The sequence below is a fragment of the Rhea americana genome, unplaced genomic scaffold, assembly GCF_003343005.1.
Source record: "Rhea americana isolate MKP2758 unplaced genomic scaffold, rheAme1 scaffold_126, whole genome shotgun sequence".
Lineage (NCBI taxonomy): Eukaryota > Metazoa > Chordata > Aves > Rheiformes > Rheidae > Rhea > Rhea americana.
The window spans coordinates 2,705,259-2,722,117 of NW_028185328.1; the positions used below are offsets into that span (position 1 = coordinate 2,705,259).

The window sequence follows — 16,859 nt, forward strand, 5'->3', positions numbered from 1 at the left end:
TTTTTCCGGCCGAGGAGACACTTCACCGGGACGCTACCGCCGACACCTCCGGCGGGGAGGGCCCGGCCCCTCGGTCGGCTGCTGCCCCCCGCCGGCGGCCGCCGGGAAATGGCGGCGGGGTCGGGCGCGGCGCGGCCCGCGCGCCCTTACGTAACCCCTTTATGTAACGGCCGCGGGTGCCCGCGCCGCGCCGCGCTGCGCCGGGGACTCTGGCCCCCCTGGCGAGGTGGCCGCCTGGCTCCACCGGCTTTTGTTTCATTCTCTAMGATCGTGGTGTTTAAAAATTAAGCCAGAGGCCGGACTAGTCCTCCAAAAAGCCGCATTTTGCCAGTGTTAGTGGCCGCGCTTCGGCAAGCGGTYGGGGAGTGGGATTTGGGGGAGTGGGGGGCTGCAGGAGGCTCCTCGCTCCTGGGGCGGACGGCTCAGCCCTTTCCAGAGGCAAATGAACGTGTTTTGAGAGGGGCTTGGCTGGATGGAGGGATCCTGAGCCAAGCCGGTGGGGGTTGCCCCGCATGGCGGGGTGCTGCCTTTAGCAACAGCTGTGCAGCAGTGTGGGCCTGACTCAGGCCGAATGGGTCCCCCAAACCGCCTGACACGAGGGGAGTCACCTCGAGGAAGGCCCCCTGTTCCCCCAAAATGATCCCTCACTGCTCACTGCAGGGGCAGGCAGGGGATAACTGGATTTTATTTGGGCTACCAAGCCTCCTTGGCTCCTGTGCGTTTTCACCAGCGTTGCCGTGGCCCCCGGCATGTGAGAGGAGCTGCCAGGCGCTTAGCTGCGTGAAGCCAAGGCGAGAGGCTGCGGCTGAAGCTCAGCAGCTACCTGCTTCCAAGAGCAACGCACGAAGCATTTGGGAGGAGTTTTAAACAGAGAAGAAGCAATGAGGAGATGTGGGCTCTTGCCTTTTCCATACAGAGGTCTGCTGCGTGACTGAAAGCCCGTCATTTCCCTCTGTTTTACCTCAGTTTCTCCATCTGTTAAATGGAGGTGGTCATCACTACCTGCTTAATACTCTTTAGAGGCTTAATTCCTTGTGTTTACAAAGTGCTCTGAGGTTTAGGAGAGAGAAAGGCATGGATGGCTAATGTGCATCATGCTCGTAATCAGTTGTCTCAGCCTCCCAATCTTAATGCTTTACTTCGATAACCTCTGCATCTCAAAATTGCTTCAGTGCTTTCCTCTACAAAACGAGTCTTTGCTGTGATTTGTGTTGAACTGGAAACTTCCATATTTGTTTGTTTTTCAGACAAATCCATTACATTTCTGTATAACTCTTTCTATTCAGAATGCTACAGCCTTGGTTAATATTTGTCAAATGGAGCTCCGACTGTCTAAACCGCTGGGATGAGTTTCATTTTATATGTCATCAGTAGGGGCAGAATGAGGATCTTCGTGCTTGGCCTATTTGCTGTAATACAGTCTCAGGGCCATTGCATCAGAGTCAAAACAAGGAGCAGCTTGTTTCCAAACAAGAAGCATGGAGGAGAATCTTCTCTACCTCCCTCCCTGTAAGGGAAAAGGAGGAGGAGGGGAGAGAAAGTTATCTTTAACAGAGTCTAAAAATGCCTTTTCCCAAATACACAGTCAGTCCCTTCAAAGGTCTCTTTGTTTGTTTTCAGGAAGAAACCCAAGACAGCTGAAAACCAGAAGGCGTCTGAGGAGAATGAGATTACTCAGACGGGTGCATGCAGCGCCAAGCCGGGCCTTCCCTGCCTGAACCTTGAAGCTGTTCTGTCTTTGAGCCCGGCCCTCATCTACTCATCACATTCACCGACAAACCTGCACGCACACACAGGGTCATCTGATTGTGAGTACACCAACACACTACTGGGTTGCTCTGGGCTCCTTAAAAATACGTTCCTGATAGTAGGCAAGGTTTTCCAGCCAGTTGCATGTTTTTTGCATAATGGCACAAGCAAGACTTCCTTAGGATTTACCTTTTTCCTTCTATGGGAATTACTTCTAAAATAGCGTATTTTCTGTTGAGATCATGATAACACAGTCAGCCAGGGGAATCTGCAAGTGTGCTATTGGGTCAGGTTGCTAGCTGCTCCTTCTTCTTAAGAAGTAAAATAAGAGCCCTCAAACCTGACTTTTCCAACGAGCAGTGTAGTTACTCCTGTACAGATAGTCATGCTTCTCATTACCCAAGCATATCTACTGACTGAAATTTTCAATCTATGCCTTATTGCAGTGGGAGGAAGCAAGTGTCTGGCCCTGACAGCCAGGGTTAGAAAGGATTTCCACCAAGAAAGAGGGGAGTGCTCCTGGAGAGGAGACATGATTTAACTTACAAGAGGTCTGAAAGACTTCTGGAGACTTGTGAGGCCATACCAGCTTAAGGCCCTTGTTTTCAGTGCAGTCACTGTGAGATTACTCAGCACAGATTAACTGACCCTTTTAAAAAATGTTCTTTTCCATTTTGTCCCCAAAAACAAAAGCAAGGAAGGAAGTGATTAAAACTGGGTTTTGGAAAGTCAGAATTTACCCTGTCAGCTCTTCAAAACATTATCATTTCACAGTGTTCCCTGCGTGGACATCTCTTGGGCAGGGACACAGAGGCTGACATCAGTCTTATCATTTACTAGTTTTAGAATATATAGTTTACCTGCTTTGAGGTGGTTTTAAGATGTAAAGCTTACAAGGGAGAAAAGGAGAAAGAAAGATGGTGATGCCAGGTTTCAAGAGCTCAGAAGCCAACTAGACTTTGCAGAGGCCTATAAGAAAAAATCAGGGCATGACAATAAAAAATCAGATTAAAAATTATGTATATCCTTTTCTTTTTTTAATTTAAAAATCCTGCCTCAGGGCCAAGCTTGGAAGCAGCCGGGTTATAAGGATCATCACTATCAAAATCACTTTAGCTGCAATTCATTCCTACTGGCTTCTGACTTTATTCATTATGAGCTTCTTCTATAGATCTTGATTTTTATAGAACTGATAAAAACATTGGGGAAAATTTCCTAAATCTCACCTGGTGACTGCAGGAGAAGAGAATGTGAAACAGTGGAGCAACAGGCAYGATGCATTTTAGCATATATAAGAATTCCCTTCAAATTTGAGATGTCAGACTCTGTTAAAACTGGGGTACAGTTTTGTCTKGCAGTGTTTTCTGATGACAAAAAGCTTGTGAAAAAATGCAAAAATGCGCAGAACAACAGGAAAAAATAATCCTTATTTTCAAACCAAGAGTCTCTTTATCCCATTCATAAAGATGAAAGAGTTCGTTAGCAAATGTAATTTGAAACCTCACACTGATGTTTTTTGACAGGACAAATGGAAAGTCATGAAAGCAACCATAAAACACAGGCCAGCAGGATTGTAGGGAACTCAGAGAATGAATCCTGCTTTTGCTTTTTGAGGTGGCCAAGATTTAGGGTGAGGAATACTAGCAGAAGSTGGTATGGGGAAGTGGAGCTCTTCATACTCTACCTGTTATGTGGGCAAGCAGAATCTTTTAGACCACAAAGATTTTAATGTCCATAAATCAACTTCCATTCCTACTAARTTCATAAGACAAATGTGAATGAAAAATTGCAAACCCAGATCAGATACTCCTTTTACACTCAAGTTAGTTTTTTAGAAAAGAAGTTTAATAGCATTTTCAGGACTAACGAATACTTACCTTTCAGTAAGTTTGAAAATTAGTTCCCAAAATGCAGTTAGAGTGATACAAATATTAAAAAAATGTTACAGACTTCTGTGGGGTTGATCTCTGTCAGCTGATCCTACATACTTTGAAACCAGTGGAAAAACTCCTACTATTTATAGTAGGTTATAACCTTTATCAGGGTGTATTTGTTTGGGGCAGTATTCATATCATCAGTGTTTGGCATGTGCAAAATAGTAATACGAATTTTTCACATGAAATAAAAATGAGGTGTGATAAGTTTATGTCTGCATATTTACTATAGGTATCTGTTGTGTCATGTGGTAGGTTTTTTTTAATTGCGCGTCCCTAATATTGCAACACATTAGTTTACCTGAGAGATTAATATCTGTGTCTCCTAGCATTTTTAAGTGGGCTTTCTTGCCGTTAAAAACTTCTCCTTACCTTTTGCCTCTCTTGCCATTTGAACTGATTCTTTCCTCGCACCCAAGAGTCCCTACCTCTGTCCTTCACTTCCCCTCCTCTCAGAGCTACATTGTCACATCTTTTTCCCCTCGCCTTTTGGACCTGTGATGGTGCTTTATTTGGACCAGCAGAGCTTTCTGTCCTTCTGCCTTCCAGACACTGCAATACTGCTTCTCTTCCCTTGCCCAGACCACAGTGCTGCCGCTAGCCCCCTGACTGGCAGATCATACTACATTTTCAGGAGAGGTTTCATTCTGATGAAGTGCTTTCTAGAGGATGGTAAATAATCTAAAGATACTTAAAAATTAGTATTACACAAAGTGTTTGAGTAGAATGGTTTGATGCAGAGTATTACACTCAGCACAAGTCAGTGTGTAAAAAATTTAAATTCTTTGAAAAATGTACTGATGTGCAGATAGTTCCATGAGCTTTCATTCATGAATCTGGAGCAAAGACTTGAATTTTATGGACGACCTGCTCAAATCCATTTGAAATCTTCACTGGCCATTTTGCATTCACAATCACTAATGCTTCACAGAAAACACCACCACATATTTATTATGAGAAATATTCATAAGCAATCTACTTTAAAAAATCATGGTGGCTTTTGGAATGATTCAGGTAAAAATACTTTTTCTAAGCATAGGAAATAAAAGCTCTAGGAGAGCCACCTACTCCTCATCTGTAAAAGGCAAAGGCAAAGAAAGCCTAGGCAGTAGTCTGAATGCTAGTGTTAGTGAAATGAGTAGTTAGCAAAAAAAGTCTGGTTAAATTCAGATCTGACACACCACTCTTTTTAGAACTTAGTCCTGTAATGTAGTATATTCTGCATGCTGTTTCTGCTGCCATTTATTCCCAGTGCAGTGAAATTKTGTTACTTCGGACTCTTGTAGGACTTAGATTTTTAGATTTGAACATTATRTATTTTCAGTGCAGGTGAATTCTTGAAGCAAAATTCAGAATCTAGGGTGCATTGTGTGCAATTCCCTTCCCTTTCAGTTTTGGGGAATCCTAGCTCACACAATGTGATTGGAGGTGCAGGTTAGAGGGTGAGGTGCTTCCTGAGGTAATTGGTTTCATGTAAGGCTTGGCAGATAATAAGCACCACTTCAAATTAATTTGGAATTATATCATAGAGTGAGCTGATAGAGCTCCAAATACCTCTAGCTAGTCAGCTGTTACAAACAGATGTACCTGCTTACCCAAAAGAAAGGAGTTTGTGCAAAAAACTACAAAGACAAATACGGAGGCACAGGTTCTGSAAGGGTTTCAAAGAAGCAAAGGTAAACTATATGATGATGCTGTTTGCAACTTTCTATATATTTTCTTGCTTACAGATAGATAACATGTAATGTTGTAGTGTCTTAAGCTTGAAGGCTGAACTCGCTCAGGTAAAGCATCCAAAAATTTTGCTGAGAGGGAAGGAAGTTGTCAGGACTTGGCTCTGTCTAAATCGGTTTGGTCTTTATAGGCCACTTATTGCAGAAGCTCTTCAGAAGGCATCCATATCTGTATAGGCTTATGTTTTGGAAGTGCCAAGAGGTAAGATCATTTTGGCAGAAACCTCCACAAGTGGTCAGAGATACTATCAGACAAAAACTTAATTCAGGCTGTGATGTATGCATTTTAACAGATGTGTCCAAACTCAAAGGAATCCCATGGGAACAGTGCAACTGAATCTCTTTATCTATTGATAGTTGAAAAGGTTATTCTTAGACATTGGATGGTCTGTCTGTGAAGAAGTATATTCCAGATAAGAGAGATCCAGCATCTTAGCAAAGAGTTTCCAAAGGACTGAGATGCAGGTTGGACAATCATTGGAAAACCTGCTGAAATGATTTTTATGATTTTTAGAGAACACAGAATTTTTAAAAGAGGTTTGAGATTCTAGTAGGGAGAGAAAGTCAAAAAGGAAGGTGGGCCATGGACAATGAAAAAAAAAAAAGCGAAACAGTCATTGGCAAGAAGTTGAGAAGAGGGAAGACTTTTTAAAATTATTTTTGCTTGAGTTCATGAAGGGACAGGGAGCTCTTACGTATTAAATAAAATGTACTTTTTAGACACTTCTGGTGATGGATCAGATCTGAACCATTTGTCCATACATGCTCAAGTGATGTGGTTGACTTGGTCTGAATCCCAACATTTTTTAACTTTCACAGGATGAGAACTTTGAGCCATTCCTTTTTCTTTTTTTTYCCCCCATTTTTCTTGCTCCTAAAGTCTAATTTTTCCAGTATGATAGCCTTCCAGTATAACGGAGAAAGTCAGAGAGGAAATTCTGTACCTCAACATTTTCTAAGCTCCACAGAGCATTAAGAGTGAGGATGGAAACTTTGGCTTTTCATTTTCTTGAGCAGCTAGGGGGGTCCTGTAGCCACTTTTTGTGAATTAACAGATTTGCTTTACCTGGGAATAGTGTAGAGGCTAGATGAATCTGAAGGCAGTTTGGCCTCATATTTATGTTTTTTTACGTTTCCTATTTTCTCTATGTAGTTCTGTGGCAGGAGGAAAACCTATGGCCTTATGGCCTTCCATTTTCAGCTCTGGMAATGTGTGGCTATGATTATTTCTCAGAGGAGAAGTACTGATTCTACTAGCTTCCTTGGATTCTGAGTCAGACAGTGTGTTAATAGTAATTTCATCTGTATTTTTGCTAAYCTGTGTGTGGTATGTGTTAGCTAATGCTGAATATTTTTAGGTTGTTTTTGGTGACCTCAGAAATGATGTATGTTTAGATATCTATTTTAGTCCATATACTAATAAAGATATAGGACTTCTCTGTAGCAACTAATTTGAAAACAAGAACATCCATAGTTCTCAAATACTGATGTCAAGAGACTTAGTTTCTGTTTGTCTTGCAKGACATTTGAAATTCTATATAGTGAATACTTCTCTCTTTAACAACCATGGATGGTTTCTATAACCTGTTGGCTTATATTTCTAAGATTATCAAGTAAATAAAAGCCAGGAATGATCTGTGTTTTTACAGAAGCAGATATAACTTGGTTGAGTTGTATAGAGCCATATGGCATAAAGAAGTGCAAGTACAGATATGTAAAACTGTAAGCTGAGCTCAGTCTGCTTCTGTTGAAAAAGCCATCACAATACAAAAGATTGGTGATGCAGAATATTGTTCTACTGATTAAAACTGGTCTGTATATTCCTAATCAGTACACTAAGTGATTTTTTTTCAGATTGGTCTCTCGGGCTTTTCTTCTCATGAGAAATGACGAGTAGCATATGGTACTTCAGTTATGAAGTCAATGAGTACTTTTTCAAAAGCGACAGTGAGTTTGGAGCCTAAGTTTCACTGGTGCATAAATCATTTATGTTTATAAATCACATAGACACTTTTGAAAATCTTGTCTAATTATCTTAAATGTTGATTCTCTTATCTGATGACCATAATATTGACTTGATGCTGGGTTGTCAGTCCTTGTGGTGTTCAGTGTTTTTTCTTACTGTTTTCACTTTTAGAGTTAAATGATAACATTCATAATTTCTGACTCAATTTAAAAGAGTTATTCAAGTTCCTGGCTTTCATGACGTCGGAGTAAGGCTTGAAGATATGTCTGCAGTGCATCTATTCCTTCTATGTACAAGGAAGGACGATAAAAGTCTATTACTCTAAAATTTCATAGGTTTAAGCCATTCTTAAAATTTTGATGTGATTGGGTTGATACTRTTGTGCTATTTCTGCTTGTAAATCATACTACAGCTACTAAGACGTATTTTAACTGTCCAGTAAGACATCTGCAGTGTGTTTCTGAGTTTATCTGTTCGTATTTTCAGAGTCCCTCCACAGATTTTTATTACCATACTTGAAGTTGTGAGTCCTCCTGCAAGTCCTTCCTTCATATTTTGCATTAGCGTCTCAACTATTTCACTCATAAGTCCTTGATGCAACTCTAAGTATTTATTATTGTTTAATTTATTAGGATATCTTTTTTTTTTTTTTTAATAATGCTCTTCAGGACAGTGCTTTCTTCTTCTCCCCCTTGAGGTAGCTTACCTCCCATCATCCTCCATCTGAAAATTAAAGCAAAAATATCAGTTCCACTGCACACTTTCTCTAACCTCTTTGATTACTGCTTTCGTACGTGAATGATCTGGCTAACCCACCAAGTCTGCTCCTTGTCTATTTAACCTATCCATCTATATAATCAGAGGCACTTCTTTGGTACTAGTCATTGCCCTGTAAGCTTCCTCTGTCGGATGTATTTAAAGAGTATTTTATTACGGTGCTTGTCTTTATACCTTTAGCTGTTTTTCTTTAAATTTCCTCTTTGCTTTGCCTAATCTTTATTTTACATCTAGCCTGCTAGAGTTTATGCTCTGTTCTATTAGTGTCACTTGGGCATGATTTCCATGTTTGGAAGGATACATTTTCAGCTTTAATGACCTCTTTTACCTTGTTATTTATTTAACCATTGTAGTGTTCTTCTACTTTCTTTTTGTTTTTGTTGACCTTGGATGTGCATGTTGATTCTAATAAACTATTATTCAGACCACCTCCCTGCTGATCCTATGGATTTTAATTCCTTATCTTTTCCTTTCAGACTCTTTATGACTAACTTCCTCCCCCTCCCCCTTTTTTTTTCTTTTAATAATCCTCCATCCTGAAGTTGTATGTGCCAAAACTACCTTTTCATATGATCTGCTTGAAGGGTATCAAACTTTATAATATGCTGGTCATTGTTATTTCATGTCTTAACCATGCATACTACTGCTGTCATCTCCYCAGTCCTGCTTGGGTACAAAGGCTTAACTAAATATACCATTTCCCTAATACAGTCTACAGTGGGACACTTCATGTAGCAGAGTCAAACAGAAAAGAGTTTTGAACATTTGAGAGGTGACTCTTTCTTGAAAGAAGCAAAAGCAGCTGCATCCACATGTCCTTTTATTCTGCTATGTGTTGTTAAAGCCCTGCATAACTCAGTGTTCACTTCTCTTGGTTAGTTCTTTGCATGCTATAAGGAGACACCTCCCACACTGTGAAACATTGGCTGGCGCATTGCTGGCCCAGTTTGTTGCAGCTACACTTAGAGCTACTGATGTAAAAATAGACTTGGTCACTTTTTGTTCTCTTTCACCACTGATCTGTCTAGCATTGGAGCTTTTTGCTTTTTTCATCTGAGCTTCCGTGGTCACTTTCTCTGCATTTTTTCATGCTTATCCATGGTGAAGTAGTCATATAATCGTTGTGCTGTGATACCACTCAATAACTTTAGAACAAGGTAAGGCCAGAGCAGTATTTGTAGGAGAGAAAAATAAAATGATTTTTTTGTTGTTCTTGGCTGTACAAAGAGAGCTCTTTCACTCACTACAGTTTTGAAGTGAAGTCTTAACGTGGTGCTGGGAGACAACCTGAAACAGAAAAACAAGATACTGATTTATACAGCCTGCTAATGTTTATAAAGCATGCAATGGGATGTGAGAAGAAAGATCATTGTATTTCTACAAGAAATGTGATGTTTTATCTACTCCATAGGTGAAAAATCAATTGTAAGCCACCACAGTTCCACTAAACCCCTTCATTTTAGTCAGGGTGTTTGTCTGCACAGCCTGGTTCATAACAATGGAGCACAACTGCATGTTCTTACTAGTGCTGTGCATTTGGGTTCCACAGTGCTCCAAACACTATTATTATTGCAAGGGAAAATGCCATTTTGCCATCATTTTTTTTATGTTTCTATGCATGTTTTCATTGTCTCGCAGAATTATTTAGAAGGGTAAATAAGATGAGATCTAGTCTTATCATGTATCCACCACTCAGGAGCTGCAGGACAAAGAGAAGTCAAGATCTCTAGTTAATTCCTCAGCACAAATAGCTCCCTGAGGAATTAACAGGAGCTAGGAAAAATGGATAAACAAGTACTAGAACCCCTACTCATCCCAGCTTTGTTGTGTTAAATACTGAAAGGATCTCTGCCTGGCTGGGATGCACAATGTATACTCTGTATCAATCTGTGACATGTGGTAAAACGCTTCTTCTTGAAAGCCCACAAGAGAGAAGTAGTATAAATTAAAAGTAATCTCACCACAGCTATTTTTAAGTTCTTAACCAGTGAAAATGTAAGTGTAGCAATATTGTGCCTCTATTAAATATCTTGAAAGACTCTTTATAAGTAGATGATAGGAGTGATAACATGTAATTTATTGATGTTACACAGAGAAAAAAAAACACAAAGTAGCAATTTTTGTGTGGAAAAGGGCTATGATAGAACAAATAAAAACAGAACAAGGGACTTCTCCCCACTGCTTCATGCCTTTGTGCGCAACCATGTCCACTTCGATAGAAAGACTTCGTGTTTTGATCCTATGTCGTGTTTCAAAACAGGGCATAGCCCACCCTTATTCCAAAGAAAAACAGCCATATGCTATCTCTAATGGTTTAGGCTGAGTAAAGGGCAGAATGCTCCTGAGGGCAGACCCAAGAAATAATTCTTACGCACTGTATTAGTATCACCTGTTAGCATCTGTATCCATTTGTATACATGTAATTCTTGGACCTTTTTCATGAGGAAAAAAAGTATTAGAACTGACAATGTACGTTTAATGATACAACTTAGTCTGATAGTATCAAGCCATCCATAAATACTGTACTGTTATTTAATGCCTTTATTAATATTAAAGCATTCTACTATACATTTCTCTTCCTACAAAAACTAAGCAGGTGATTTTGGAAATCTCTGCTTGTTCCCAGAGATTGCAGAGGTCTAACTGAGGGAAAGAAATTTTCCCTGTGGCCTTCAATATCCATGACATGAGCATGTTCTGTTTCCCACTGATATTTAAATCTGAATTATAAGCAGGCCTGAACTCTCTCCCCCTAAACTCAAGATAAAGAAGCCACAGTCTAACACAGTATGAATATCTGTCTCACGATATTTCTAAATTGAAATACTCACCAAAGCACTCAGTTGTAGTAGTTAACAATTACCCTTTCACTAATAGATAAAAAAGATAAATGGAAAAAATAACCAAATAAAATCTAGCATTTTCATGTGATAGCTTCTCTCTAACTGGAGTTGAGACACAGCTACTGAAAGAGAKAAAAGAATCCTTTTCCCAGTGCTGGGGGCTGGCACTTACAACTTTGTGTCTATTCCTTGTTTCTCCCCCCAACCTCTATTTCTACAACTACAACGAACTTTGCCACATTTAAAGGCATTTCTCAGGAAGAGTATAGGGTATAACACCACCCTTTGGTAGACTGCAGCTCTCCCACCAAAGCCAATTGTTTCTGACTGCACCCTTTTCCTAACAGACTGCTACCGCTCTCTGTAGAGGATTCTAGCTTGAATGGAAACCTTCTAAACAGGTAATTATCTTAAGAGGTTTTAGTCTATATTTTCTTTTTACCCAAAGCCCACAGGCTTTCAGGCTTACTGTATTTAACCACACTCAAACAGATAAGCTTTGCTCCTTGTCTTTCTGCCTGGGGAAAAAGCTAACAATACAGGGCAAATCTGAAAGAGTTCATGGAATAGCAATTGTCTCTTTTGGAGACACTTTTTAATATATTTGAACCTTTTATCCTTCTAATTCATTTCTCCACACTCAGCTCCCACCCCCCAACTCCAGCCCTTTCTCCTCCCTAAATCATGCTTCTGAGGGAGAACATAAATTTATGCAATCCACCCCAGTGAGATGACCAGAAGGAATCCTTGTTCACTTTCCTTACAGGTCTTCAGTCCCATATACACTACTAGGCTTTTAACAAAAGCTCCTTGAAGCAGATGGAAATGCTCTTAATGACTACAATAAGCTTTTGATCAGAACCATGGAGTAGCGAAATAAACCATGGTAGTCTACATCTTCCTAAAAGTTTGTTTGTTCTTTTTCCCAGTAAGTGTCCCTCTCTTCTTTCTTTAAATGGAGAGTATTCACACAGTAACTTCATGAGCATTGTGAGCCCATCTTGCCTCATACCTGTTATGTGGTGGGTTTACTACAAACGCCCTAGTGCAGCATGTCCTCTAAATAATGGCTTGGCACTGGGAATGAAAACTAGTAAAAGAAGCACCTAGATTTTTAAAGAATCAAACTGCCTTAAACTTAGAGCCAGTTAAAGCAGTTTGCCTTGCTGAGGCTTGGCATAGTCGTGCCTAAACTCTCTGGAAGCAAGCAAGTGCAGTCGAAAGACTTTTCATTTGGAATATTAAAATGTTCTATAATGAAGAGAGGGATGAGCAGCACCTGGTTTCTCTTCCTAGGAAATGGTGCCATCATGTGGCTACTTAATTTTGTCTGTTCCAGTTGCGAGAGGACTGTTGTACTCTTCTCCCTTTATGTTTTTTAACATCTTTTGCTAATGTAAATTGGTTACTGCAGTCCAGGACACAGGAATTAACACCCTGGTAAAGCCCAGTAAAATCCTGGTTTTGATGGCAGCTTTGGAGATTTTTCTGTTAGTTTAGTATATATATTTTTGGAGGTGCTTAGATACATACAGAAAAAACTTCCTCTGTCAATATAGTCTTTGTCTATACTAGGGAAGTATATTGGCATGGCTGTAGCAACTGAGGGTCTATATACAAGGTTTGAGAGAGGAACACAGAATTCAGAGAAATGGGCTATGTGTATATATGTGTGCCTGTGTTTGTAGTGCTAATGTATTGGTCTGAAGCCCATAAATGTGCCTGGGAAGGAAAGTGGCTTTTGAGATTGTTCCCTCTTTTCTTGAAGTATCGTTAAAATTCCTAAAATAGCAAGAATACAAACTGAAAAGGTACTTTCCGTGTCTGGAAATGAAGTACTTCTTTAGCTTAGAAATAGCTGAACGTGCTATAACACTTCACCAAAATGCCATGATTTGGGGCTAGTTGTTACCTGGTATATCTTAGTTAAAAGAAGGATAAGGAGCACCATAAGGAAACAGAGGAATCAAGGCACTGAACAGTGCAGGAGGGAAACTTAAATTTTGTAAGTAAGTATGGAGAAAAAGATCTGAAGATACCTGTGGAGTTTTTTCTTGGTATTTCTATAGTGCTTTTTATCCAGGGAAYGCTGAACAATTTGTAAAGATAAAGGCAGGCATTTCTTCTGCTGAATTGGGTGAGTGAGGCTCTCCATGTTCCACATATGAAGCAAACTGAAGCACACACGTTGCCACTCTGCAAATTTGAGAGTAAACAGGATTAGTGCTGCTAAACTGTAGTCTTCCAGTCAAAGCATAGGAAGGTGATTCTTTGGCTGCTCCATAAGCATGTAAAGTTGAAATGTAGAATTCTGTCCTTACCTTTGGAGTTTTATGTGCACTGAATATAGGAGTAATTTTATGTAAAGCACATCTATGGTTCAGTCTTCAATTACATGTAAAATAGATATCTTGTCATAGATAGATGCTAAAAAAGAGCAGGACAATTTACTGAATAAATTTTCCATAGGAAATTTGCTCAGCATTCCTGACTCTGCAAAAAGAGCCTGTCTTCTGAACAAAGTTTAAACAAACTCTTTCTTGTTAGGCATCTATTTGATATATTTGCTCCGTGGAGAATAAGGTTGTGTTTGTGTGTGCATGCATTTCTGTCTTTCAAATAAATAAATGTAGTTATTAGACTATGAAATCTAGAGAAGTTTGACAGCTTTGAACATGCAGTGATTCTTTCTTCCATAGAGTATATTACTGACACATTAATAGATGTTATGCTGGTAAAAATACAGTACTTCCTGTTAAATGTAGACTGCTACATATTTTTATTCTAACAACAATCTGGTAGGGTTAGGGCAATTCGTGTAGTGTCATCTGGTGTTTGTTTTGGATAGATATTATAGAAGGAGATACTGATTTTCAAGATGTTCAAGCAGATGATTGGGTGAAAACTCCAGCAAACCTTTAAAGCAACAGAAAGCAAGGGCTGCTCCTGGTCAGATCTCCTGCTGAGGATACAAATGTTCTTCCTGAAACTCCATACAAGGTTTTCCTCTTGAAGTCCCCTTTTAAAAATGAGGCCAAATATTCAGGAGAATCAGTTTGAGAAGGATTGGCTAGATCTGCCTTTCTGACTTCATTGGAATATGCTAAGAGTAGGAGAGTTCCTGCTCCCAGAGAGTAGGAACCTGATGCAGGACTGATTACGTGTATGGAAATAATAGATATTAATTTTTGCTCTATCAATTTAGTTTTATTTTAGAGTAACTAACCTGAAAACAGCAGAAAAATAAAAATGGATCCAGAGGGATTGATCAGGGCTTTGGAACTGAAGAAGGTACCCACGGTTATGCTGCTAAGTTTGAAACAGAAGACAGACACATGGAAATGAGAAAGCTTTCTGTGGAAACTGTGGAGCCACAAGAGCTTTCGTATATTGTGATAGAAATCATATATTTCCACTGAACTGTCATATTCATACAAGAGTTGAGATTTTCATTCCAAAGTAAGTATTCTTTATTCAGAAATGCTTTTTTTTAAGGAAAATCTGTAGAGTTTTATTTTTAATAACAGGGCTTTATTTACTTGTTTGATTTATTCTGTAAAGTACTTAAAAAGTATCATATATCAGTTATCTCAGGCAACTGTTTCATTTAGCTCACTCAACTAAGAGTACTTTTTCCACTGAAGTGTGCTGCATTGTAAATTAAAGAGGGACAAGCTGGAGAGAAGTTAGAAGAGGATAAGAATGAGAAGGGATTCAGAACATATATGCAGTAAGAGTRACTGGAAAGATGATTTTTTTTCTAGAAAACATAAATCTAAAGAAGAAATATGAGATATCTTCCAATGTATAAGAGGAAAGTGGTCAATAGTTCTCTATATCTGTTAGAGGAGAGGTTGATTAACTGATTTCAAAGTTAAATGGTAGGAAAACTTTCTTACTCTAAAGTTAAGGGGGAGAGAGAGAGAGAACGGATAGTCTGGGAAGGGAGATGAAATCCGCCATGTTGCTATTTTTCACAAACATGTTAAGCTAATTTCTGAAGACGTGGTCTAAGTAAATTGTKTCCACCACAAAGAAAAGGAGTAGACAAGATGACTGACTGAAGAACTCGGTGCATCTGGTACCACCAGAAGGCTGTGGTGCTCCGATATATGGTTTGGAGACCAAGGATTAGAGATTTCTAAAGCTACTACGCAGCAGACAATGAGGATAAGGAACAGATGATGGTACTGGTCCGTGGTGGTGCTACAGTAGCAGCAAGTTACTTCAGTTTGTGGGGTTACCAAGACTTGGCAACTGGGTTAGAGATGGACAGAGAAACAACTTTAAAAGTAAGAAGAGAGCCTACCAACTCTGACTCCCAGCTGTTTGTGTTAGAGCGGGATATCTTCCCACTTAGGGAGGCATTTGTCATTTTGGTGGTAAGATTGTGAAGACACCATATGATTTTATAGGAGATACAGTGCTATCTGCCGTCTCTCAGTATGTGTATTCCCGGTGCGAAGCCTGAGAAGCTTGTCAGGAAGACAAACTAAATAGTAATGTCAAATTAGTTCTAGTTAGCATGTCTAAATATCAGTGAGATGAGTTGCAAAACAATTTACTGATTGCTTCTGCAGAAAATTCATATAAAAACTCAATCTAGATCAGTCTGCACAACCCTATCATCTCTCAAGGATGTAAAATGTTCTTTTTTTGTCTGTTTGTTTCTCAAGTGTGAAGGCAAAACAAAGCTTTTGGGTTCCCTCTGCTAGATATTCCTGTGAAAGACCCAGAGTAGTTTCAAAAAAGAGCTTGGATTCCAATGCCTTAGGCAGTTTGGTTCAGGTGAAGACTATGCACTGAGYTGCTGAAGTACAGTAGCTGTGATGGTTGCCTATTCACTGTGTTTCTAGCAATAGTGCAATGAGCTTTGAGATGCCATAATTTTAAAGCACACTAAAGAATATCAAATTCTGTGGTATCTCTCAGTTATAAACATTAAAAAAAAACAGCAAGCATTTGCTTTGCAGAAAGGGACATCTAGTGGCTATAAAAAAAAAAAAAAAAAAAAAAAAAAAATTTCCATTTTTTTTTAAAGAAAGACAACTTTAGAAAGAAAAAAAAAAAAAAAAAAAAAAAAAATTTTTTAAAAAAATAAAACCAACTCCGCTTTTCAGTTAAAAAAAAAAAAAAAAAAAAAGAATTTATTTTGAAAAAAGGGAGAAAAAAAAAAAAAAAAAAAAAACAAACCAAAAAACCACGAAATTTCTATGTTTCTGACAAGGAAGTCACCTTTGCAGGCCATACCTTACCAGTATAGATATATTGTATTGGTCCATGTATAGAAGTTTGGGGAAATAGAAAGCCACCTTTAACACTGTTCCACACTTCTGTATCTCACTACAGCACTTCCACATTTTCTACAGTATGTTCAAGGAAGGCACTGCCTGCTGTTTCCTTCTGCCATTGTCTTCCCCTTTGGTACTGTACATGCAGAGGCTGTCATTGTCATTCTTGTGGTAAAATTTACCTTCTTTTGAATACTCCTAGCATAAAAGTCAGCGGGAGTGGTGGATGTGATTCAGGAAAATGCTAAACTAAGCACTCAGTCATGTATTACACAACAAAAGTTTTTCCTTTTCCCATCTATGCTGTGCTCCTTCTTACTAGTCTAGGATGAATTCCATGCATGTTTCTGTGAATAGCCTGACAGTTTAATCAGTACATTTGCATATGGGGAAATGGAGCTTTTTTCAAACTTGCACAGTAATATGGTTCACCTTTATGCCATGCCAGCTTCAAATTGCATCCCAGGAGGACTGCAAATGTGCATAATCTGTGCAGTTGTCTGAGAGTTTTTTCTTTTCTTTCTTCTGCTTTTTCTTTTCTTTCTTTTTTCTTTTTCTTTCTTCTT

At 39.2% G+C, this 16,859-nt stretch overlaps 1 protein-coding gene across 1 annotated transcript in view; it reads left to right on the forward strand.

The window, feature by feature from the left end:
• The first annotated feature begins 1,624 nt into the window (after positions 1–1,624).
• ZBTB20 (zinc finger and BTB domain containing 20) overlaps positions 1,625–16,859 on the forward strand; it is a 25,439-nt gene continuing 10,204 nt past the window's right edge. The window contains exon 1 of the mRNA XM_085326039.1: positions 1,625–1,808. The gene's annotated coding sequence lies outside the window, so the exon portion shown is untranslated. The remainder of the gene's footprint in view (positions 1,809–16,859) is intronic.